The sequence below is a fragment of the Bactrocera dorsalis genome, chromosome 1, assembly GCF_023373825.1.
Source record: "Bactrocera dorsalis isolate Fly_Bdor chromosome 1, ASM2337382v1, whole genome shotgun sequence".
In the NCBI taxonomy this organism is placed as follows: Eukaryota; Metazoa; Arthropoda; class Insecta; order Diptera; family Tephritidae; genus Bactrocera; species Bactrocera dorsalis.
Window position 1 is genome coordinate 85,475,842 of NC_064303.1, and position 9,538 is coordinate 85,485,379.

A 9,538-nucleotide genomic window follows, 5' to 3' on the forward strand; every position below is an offset into this window, starting at 1 on the left:
CTTTAAGTATTTAATATGTATTTTTTCTAGAATCCCCCTGCGGTAGTTTAAGACAGTTAATATTCTACATACAGATATACAAGGTGCGTTCCAAAGTAAACAGGACTTAAAACAAAAACAGAACAAATGGGTTTTTCGGCAAAATCCATTTATTTTATTCAAAATAGTATCCTTCTGCTTTCACACGATCCAAAAGCACGTCGAACGATTGTTTTAGCTCGTTGGTTGGTATGGCTGCCAGTATGCCGGTGCAACCTTTTGAATGGCCTCTACGTCTGCATAACGCTTTCCTTTCATGGGCAAAGGCTTTTTTTCTAAAAGAAAAAAAAGAAGTCGTATAATATCAGTTGAATACGGGAAGTGGTCAATGGTTAAAATCTGATCTTTTGTCAAATAATCGGTCACAAGCGTCGATCGATGAGACAGATTCTGAGCAATTTTTGGTCGTCAGTCAATTTGTGACGAACAAACCGTACACACACCTTTTGTAAGCCAAATGTTCGGTCAAAATGCGATAAATCGCTGTTTTGGAGATCTTCAATTCCATTTCCGTGAATTTCAAATGATTTCTGCTGATTTTCGATAAATTCTCGCACAGTTTCGATGGAATTTCCGGTGATCATGGATTTTAATTGGCCCACATGTTGATCGTCAAGATTTAATGTTGGCTCTTTGTTCGAAGCTCATTTTCGCACTGAAAACGCAAACATACTGACACTTAAAATGCAATAACTTTACTTCCAATCTATGAAATGTCATGAAATTCGCACTGGCCAATCGATAAAAATCGTAGACTCTAACGCACCAGTCGACATATATATGGCGCCACCAGGGGGCGCTAGATTCAAAAAGTCCTGTTTACTTTGGAACGCATCTTGCATGTATTGCATAAAACTTTATTACCTTTTAAGGCTCTTTTTCTCTTTAGTGAAACCTACCAAATATCTCAGTCACTATTAATTTTGAAATACTATACTAAATAACAAAACTTCGGCGGTTAGGTCCAGTGTCACTTCATAATGAGCATCGATAGACAGAATATTTAAACCGGCAGAAAAAAGACAAAAATGGTAAAACTACAGTAGTGGGATTTCTGTCGATTAGGTTGTATATGCAATACTTTGGTAGAGACGTTTTCCTGCGCTAGATAGGTGTATCAGAAAAAATGGTCTCCGATCAAGTTGCCAAGCCCTTTTGCTAGTTACTGCGATTTAGAGCGGGTGAGAATCAGTGTTGTGTCATTGCGCATTTATTCGTTTTCTCGTACATGGTGTAATTTTATGAGGTATATTGATGTGAGACGTTTGTGTGTGTATTGTTCCTTGATATGATGCATTGGGGTGTGTCTCTCTAATGCTCTATGAAGAGTGTGTTGACCTGTTATCGATGCGGTTATTTTAGGGTGAAGCTTATGCTCAATTAGCCACTCCCGCACCCTGGGCAAAAGTTTTAGGTGTAGGTGTAGCTGTTGCTACAAGGTGCTCGGATTCAGGAGAGGCTGTAATTGGCGTTATTGCACCGCACGAGTTCTACGCTGTTGTTTTCTGCTGCGGCTGCTTGTAGCAGGTGGTTGTCCGACGTCGCCTCAAGGGATGCGGTGAAGCAGCCTGCTGCATATGCGGTAGAGACCCTTTGAATCACACTCTTATGTCTCTTATACGGACAATATCCATTTGACAGAGCTACCTGCAGGTGTTACACCGGTGGCAAACCTTTAAAGACCCCGCAGAGATGCGGCCAGTGTGACCGACGGTATGCAGAGCATTAAACGAAATGCAGCTCTGCTGTTAGGAAGCATATAAGTAGTCGCATTGCACTACGAGGAGGAATCGAAGGGTCTGTGGCTGCCATAGTTCGCGGAACTGGAGGCGCCCCAAGGTTAGATGAACTGTGAATTGGAGTCTTAAGAAAGCGAAAGGCAAATGAGATAAAATTAAGGGAATCCGCAGAATAAATATGTACGTCTTCATATGCCGATTTTTTAGGCAAACCACTTGCTTTAATTATGTAATTCAAGAATTTTTTTACTAATAATCGAGTTCGATTGCACAATTTTGGTCCTCTTTAGTTTCAGAGTATCATTGTTGGTGATCCTAATTTCAAAAATAATTTACGAGGCATCATTCCTGATAGTTGGAGTAAATTAAGAAACTCCGCGGAATTTTTTACTGTTCTTCTTAATCAAAGGCGTCGTCAATAGACTTGTATGTTGCCACAAGGCTTGGTAACTTCGAGTTTTTTCACAAAAATAAATTAAAGAAACAAAACAGAATTTTGGTACAGAGGATCGCAGAAGCAAGGAATATAGGAGTGGGTCCGCCCTAAATCTAATTTAGCAAATGTATAGAACGTACTTTAGTACAAATTGGTAATCGCTGGGTAGTAGTTAGGATTCCTCTGGGAGTTCGGTAATTCTCCATAATTCAGACGCCCACCAACCTTCACGAGTTCAAAACCGGTTACCTTATCCAAGATCGGAGTGATAAATTTCAAATTACTTTTTAGAATCTGTTTTTTTCGAAACAGTTCAAATTCGAATATGAGGCGCGTCGCAATTGGTCGGGAGATAGCGACGTGGCTTTCAGCTGAATTTACCACTGCAACCAAAAGAGCCAAACGATGAGGCACAGACAATGGAAATAGGAGCTTATGCCATCAATGACATCGATCAAGTAATTTGCCTCCTAAATTGCCTACTACAACAAATGTCTTCTTACAATTCTCTCCATACACAATATCCCTATCAAGCTCAACCATATCCAAGAGCTCAGCAGCAGGACAGTTACGAGGTACTAGATCGGCTGAATTCTCCTCGGAATGCACATACCTCCATTGTACACATGTACCACGAACGTTGAGAGGGGAACAGAGTGCTTTTTAACCCACTCTATAAAAAAGAAAGTAGTTATGAGAACAGAGAAGGATATGTATTTTAACTTAGCAGACAATAGCGAGGCACATTGAGTGATGGAGGCAAGTTAAGAGATACTAGGCAACAATTCCAGGCTTGATGTATATGTTGTGGCACCGACTCGTCCCATTCTAATTTTAGCAGCCCCAATTCTTGCATAATTATTTTATAGGTTATCACGAGTGGGGAGCGCACTTCAAATGGATCGAAAAGCGAGACAATATTGTGCGCTTTGTAACACACTTGTTATTGGTATTGCAGATTGGTATAATCGGGCCATTGCCGCGGTAATAAAATTCCATAAATCGGAAACCAATAAAATGCCATAAATGAGCTCTAACTTAAGATAGACACAAACCACTAAATTTATATCCAACAGACTTTCCGATAACAAGTCTTGCCAACATTTCTTTGCATTGTGTGCGTCACGGAGTATAATATTATACTTGTTACGAGAGTTTAACAGCACATAAGTATTTTGACAACCACTTCTAAATTATTTCAACAAAGTAAAAAGGAAACTTTTCAAGCTAGCCAAACATTCTTCCTTATTTATCTGTAGTATATTTCAATTTCCCCAAACCATCAATTGACAGCCAGCTACGGTAACTAACTGCCGCATCAAGTGCCATTGCGGCCAACTATCCAGGCGAGAGTTCGCTTTTGTTATTGCGCTTTTACTTTGTCGCACGCGTTCCTGTTCGCGCGTACACCGAATGAATCACGAAAAGTGCACACACTTATGGAGCAAATCGTCATCAAGAGGAAGCTTAAAAAATAGCCACGAAGTCGGCGATGTTTTTGTTCAAGTTATTGCGTCCATTCCGGCGACCATAGAACGTGTGCTGCATGCGTGATGAAAGTGCGCTCCCATTATCACAAGCGAGGTGCATGTGTACCGCTACGTTCTTTGATGGAGCATCATCGCTTTCCGGCAAAGTATCTGACGCCAAGCCATCTTCAAAGCTTAAATTGAATGTCGGACGCAAGTGGAGTTCTCAAAGAGAATTTCGGTTGCATATTGCAAGTGCAGCAAATGTGCCGCCCTTTACGTATATTTCAATTGTCACCTGGTGTTCGTGCAGGCAGCAATAACAAATGACTTTTGTCAGCACCAACCCGTTTCCGAGAGCATAGATAGCTGGAATTGAATTTATAAACATTTGGTAATTGATAATTGAATGAAGAAACACATAGAACAGCACAATGAGGGGTGAAAGTTGTAAAAAGCGTTTATGATGGAAAACAAAATGCGAATAGCTAAAGCAGGGTTGAATTTCGTTAACCAGCCATTTTTTGCAACCAACTTCAAGCTGTTGTTCCAGCTCTACAAAGAAGTCACTATTTGTAACATTTTGAAGTAAAGTTTAAATTTGTGACTACTTAGTAACTATTCACAATACAGTCTAGTCTCTAGTCACAAAATATTGTCTCGAATTTGTCAGCTAGTAACAAGCAGGTTGCTAAGGTAATGAGAAAAGAGAAAACAAACAACCGTCCAGTGTTTGCAGCTTTTTTTGTTAATTTTACAAACTTCTGAAAATGAAGTATCGTAAGTATTGTTAAATAGCAATGAACAGGAGAAATTTGGCACACTTGAGTATTCCTCAAGTGGAGTATTTCCTCAGTGAGGATCCAATTTTTTTGAAGGAAATTATATTTAGAAAATATTTTCGTTTTCCGGAACTATTGTCTTGGGAGCTTATGCAGGATTTGGAACATCACGATAATCGTTTTTGAAAGTCAGCTCTTACTTTTGAGATTCGGGTGAGCGTTCATGTTTTTAAATGAAGATTTTTTTACTAAACATTGGTGTACTATTTCTAAGTCGTTTTAGTGCTACATTTTTTTTTTGTTTTCAAATGACTCATACCAATACCGCATTAGAAATAGTAATTTATCTGTCATGAGTCAGTCTATCGTATCCCGAAATACATATATCCAAACTTGTGATGGAACATAAAAATGCGGAAATAAGCTTTTAAATGCAACAGAGCAATACCACACAATAAAAATGGGGTAAATTAAAAATTAAAAATTAAATTTTCGTAATAAGTTTGAAATTAAAGGATTGATTAGTGCTATTGACTGCACCCTTATTCCAATAATTGGACCGTCTTCGTCGGCTAATGCTATACCATACGAATACATGAACCGAAAGGGTTACTATAATGTTAACGTAGAAGCGGCAGATTAAAATATTAATTTGATATATACTATACATTTCAAAATACAAATAAAAATATATCAAAAAATTAAAATTATTGAATTTTGTTGTCGCATAAAAGAAATCTTCCTAAAACGTAGTAAAATGTATGCGTTCATATGACAGTACCCCCTTAAAGAATATTTTCACTCTATTCGACACTATTTTCCTGTTACTCATAACCCATATAAGTAGGTATAGCGCTGAATCAATTCCGATATTTGCGACAAGTTTTGCATGAAGTTCTTATCACTTATAATTTCCTCGTGTAAAAGATAAGAACCGTGGTCTTCTTAGCGTAAGCGCAATCAATAAACTTGCACATACATATCAATATTATTACGTAGATTTAAGATAGCCATTCACCACGGACGCACTTATATTGCGGATGTGATAACGCTGATTATATTACAAACGACGAATAGATAAATGGACAGAAGTTAGATGGGAGAATATAGGTCCCCTCAGCAAGACCTTTTACAATTTGTTTTTTTGTTCGTAGATTTGTGTTTTACAGCCGGGTGAAGGGTGTGTCGACTGCACTTATACATATGTTTGTTGAATCAGCTTTGAGGCATTGGGGAAGAGGGACGCTGACGAAAATGATGAGTGGATCGAAAAAACGCGCTTGCCAAGAGAATACAGTTAAGTATTTATGTTTGATTATGCCGACGGCCTTACTTGAAAGAATAATACTATTGTAATAGTTATTATTGATAAAATCTTGCGATCGATATCCAAAAAATATAAATCTTTATACTAGTTAAAATATTCAGACTTTTAGAATACTGAACTTCACATACGCAGACAGCAGAATATTGTCGATTTGACTTACCCTGAGCGTTTCGTTAATGTTAAATGAACTTAATTATTTTGCTGATCTTTACATAAAGTCTGACTACTCTGAGAGCAGAACTATTTAACCCTCTTCTGGCAACGCACTTTAAACCTTATCTACGCAGAGACATGAATGTTATGTTTGCGAGAACGCAAAGTGGTCTCTTCTCTATGTTATGGTTGTACTTAGTAGCTCGGATGTAGAAAAATGTTTTAGCTGGAGTATTGTGTGACTAGCTAAGCGAAAGAGTTTGGTTGACTTTAATTTGTGCTGTGACGAGTGTGCGTACGTTTCTACATTTTTATATATCCGTAAGTATTTACAAAAAATTAATATTATAAATGCTAAATTTTGTCGAAAAGCCTAAGTATTATTCATTTCGAATATAGTTTCTACACTTTATTGTTATATAACGGGAATTATACCAACGTTTTGAATAACTGCTTAGTTATTGAAAGCAAGTAGAACAACAAAAAAAAACTGCTTTTGCGCATTCATAATATGCATTCTGTGGAGAAGCCTCATCCGGTCCAACGCAAAGTATGAGTCAACAGTTGAGAGCACTTGAAACTGCAGCGCTCAGTGTGTTATATTTCCAATATTTAGTATATTGGTAAACCCCCGAATCTGGCGTGATTTTAACATATTGTTTCTGCCGTTTGTTTAACAAATTTTACATACATACAAACTTACATGCAACTATAAATTAGTATATCTGTAATGAAACAATCTATACTAAAATATGTGAAAACGGTACTTCCAGAGTGTGCTTGGTGGGTCGTAAACTCGAATCCGATTCTACTTGAGTATCAATTTTTTTATTTTCAGAAGTCCATCAAGCGCCCATTTTTGACATCCGCTTTTACATTTAAGTGACTAATTTTTAAGTTCAACATAAGTGCACAAGGAAACTCGCAATCAAATGTTTAAGAACACATGATCCCTTAATTTCATTTAAATATCATGCGGATTGACCGGTATAGCCCGTTCAAAGTCGTCTGAAAGTCGGGAAAATCACTTTATCGGAAACAGTTGAGCTAGAGGAAGGTTCAAATATCAGCAGATTGCATTAATCTGTAGACTATAAGATTACTTGTTCTACTTGATAACTTGAAAGCAAAAGTCGATTATTCCATATCGTTTTTTTATTACAAAAAGAAAGTCCATTAAATAGCAATGGCCACGAGTTGTACGCAAAGACGTGCTTTTCAGAGAAATTCCAGTGAGAAGAACCGTTTCATGGAGAAATTAGTGGCGAAAATATATAGCTTCTACGACGAACAGTCTCTAATCGATGTGACATTTAAAGTATCAAACCCAACGGCTGTGTAAGTATAACTTTGTCCTCAGCTAATATAGAATGATTTAGATGAACACTTATAATTTTTGAACTGTACAGTGTACCCGCGCATCGTTTGATACTCGCAGCAGCGAGTCCCTACTTCGAGAACCTTTTCAATGGCGCGCAAGGCAATAATCCCGTCATCGAGATAAATGATATCGATAGCGATACTTTTGAGCGTCTCGTAACCTTTTGTTACACCGGAGAGGCCCTCATTACCGTTAACAACGTCGGTGCCATGCTAAAGGCGGCACTCATTTTGCAATTGTATGATGCCATAAATAGTTGTGTGGACTGCATTATGAAAAATATCAATGTATACACATTGCAGGCTGCTTACACGCTCGAGCGAGAAACGCAATGTGAACGGCTTAAGCAGAAACTCTTCGAATACGAAATAAAGAATTTCATGAAGGTGAGTATAATGCCTCAGAAGAGCGGTACTTGTGTAATCGACATTTTCTTTCTAATAATACTAGATCAGTCGACGCGATGAGTTTTTGAATTTTGATGTAGAAAAATTGCAACGTATTCTGGAATCTGACAATTTGAATATAACTCGTGAGGAAGATGCCTAGGACGCCATAAAACACTGGTTCAATGCCGATAAACGTGCGCGTCAAGAGGCACTGCCACTTTTAGTAGCTTGTCTCCGGCTTACCCAATTCGCTGCGGACTTTCTGTTGACACACATTCAGCCGTTACCTGGTTGTGAGCTGCTGGCCTTCAAGGCGCTATCGTGGATCAGAGAGCCTGCAGCACGAACAAAGATAAATATGCGTTTCACAAAACCACGTGCTACTTGTGAGAAAACATTTCTGGTGATTTGCGAATCAGAGGTAAGCGTACATTGCGGCTACAATTCAAAAAATTAAAATTAAAAATATTTTTTCATTAGATGTATCACAAGCTGCTGAAATATAACAAAGCTAAGAATAAGTGGCGAGAGTATGCGAGTTTAGAAATCGATTACACATATTATTGTACGATTTTAAAGGATGACAATATATTATTTATTGGTGGTAATAAAAGTGGTGCCACATTCAACATCGTCCGCAGCTGGAATATACGAAATAAGACATGGACAAATTTGCCCGCCATGAAGCAAGCAAGAGACTCACACTGTGTTGTCGAATTAGATGGTAAAATCTACGCGATTGGTGGTTTAGAGGGTGACAAGGTTTTGTCGTCGGTGGAAAGGTAAATTTGAATAAATCTGTAACGAATTACCTAACGATGGCGATTGTGAGCTTTAACAATTTCAGGTTAACTTTAAGCTTAATGGTGAAAGGATTTTAGATAAGTTACTTTAGATTACTGTGGATGGTGTACAAAATAAAGTACTTATATATTTAGGAAAGAGAGTGTGTCGGTAAATAACTGCCGCTGGCTTTATGTACACCCACACGATCTGACATTTCCAGCGACTTCTTCAGAATACCTCAAGTTTTTTAATCAGACAAATTCTTAGTTGACGCTCACTTACCTAACAAACGCAATGCTTTTCATATCAATTTAGATATCATATTTAGAACTCATGTTTTTTGTTGATTTCCAGATATACGCCATCCGATGGTTGGGAGTCCGTGAGCAGTTTGATTGTTGGACGATTCGATGCCAGAGTAGTGATATTGAATGGTAAAATTTATATAATGGGCGGGGATAGTGGATCGTCTTTAAGATCCGTCGAATGCTACAATCCGAATTCGAATACTTGGACTTCATGCGCGGATATGATAGAATTTCGTGTTTTTCCTTTTGTAAGTTAAATTAAAATATAATGATTGATATATTGCTATATTTTACATTACAGGTAGAAGCACATAATGGTCATATATATATTTTAGACACGTATTCTGCTAACCGTAGCCAAAGTGTTGAACGTTATGATCCTCAACAAAACACCTGGTCTAAGGTAAATGAAATTGATTTTTGCCAATCGTTTGGTTTCAAACTGAATATTTTGTGCAGATTTGTTGTTTGGATGCTGACTGGGCTCGTATTGAAGGTTTGCCGTTAGACAATAAGCTATGGCTTTTTGGTCGCCCTAAACATGATGACATATCAAGTGTTTCAGTTTATGACGAGGATAATGACTGTTGGGTAAAAAAGTGTTCATTACCCAAAGCAAACGGCTATATCTGTTGTATTGTGCCTGTAGCCTTACTGTCGTTGAAATGAATAAATAATATTATTATTAATATTTTTCTAAATAAATTTTCTTATAAGAAATACAATGAA

The 9,538-nt window shown here is 37.7% G+C and overlaps 1 pseudogene; it reads left to right on the forward strand.

Moving 5' to 3' along the window:
• The first annotated feature begins 6,141 nt into the window (after nt 1–6,141).
• On the forward strand, nt 6,142–9,538 carry LOC125776456 (kelch-like protein 17; annotated as a pseudogene).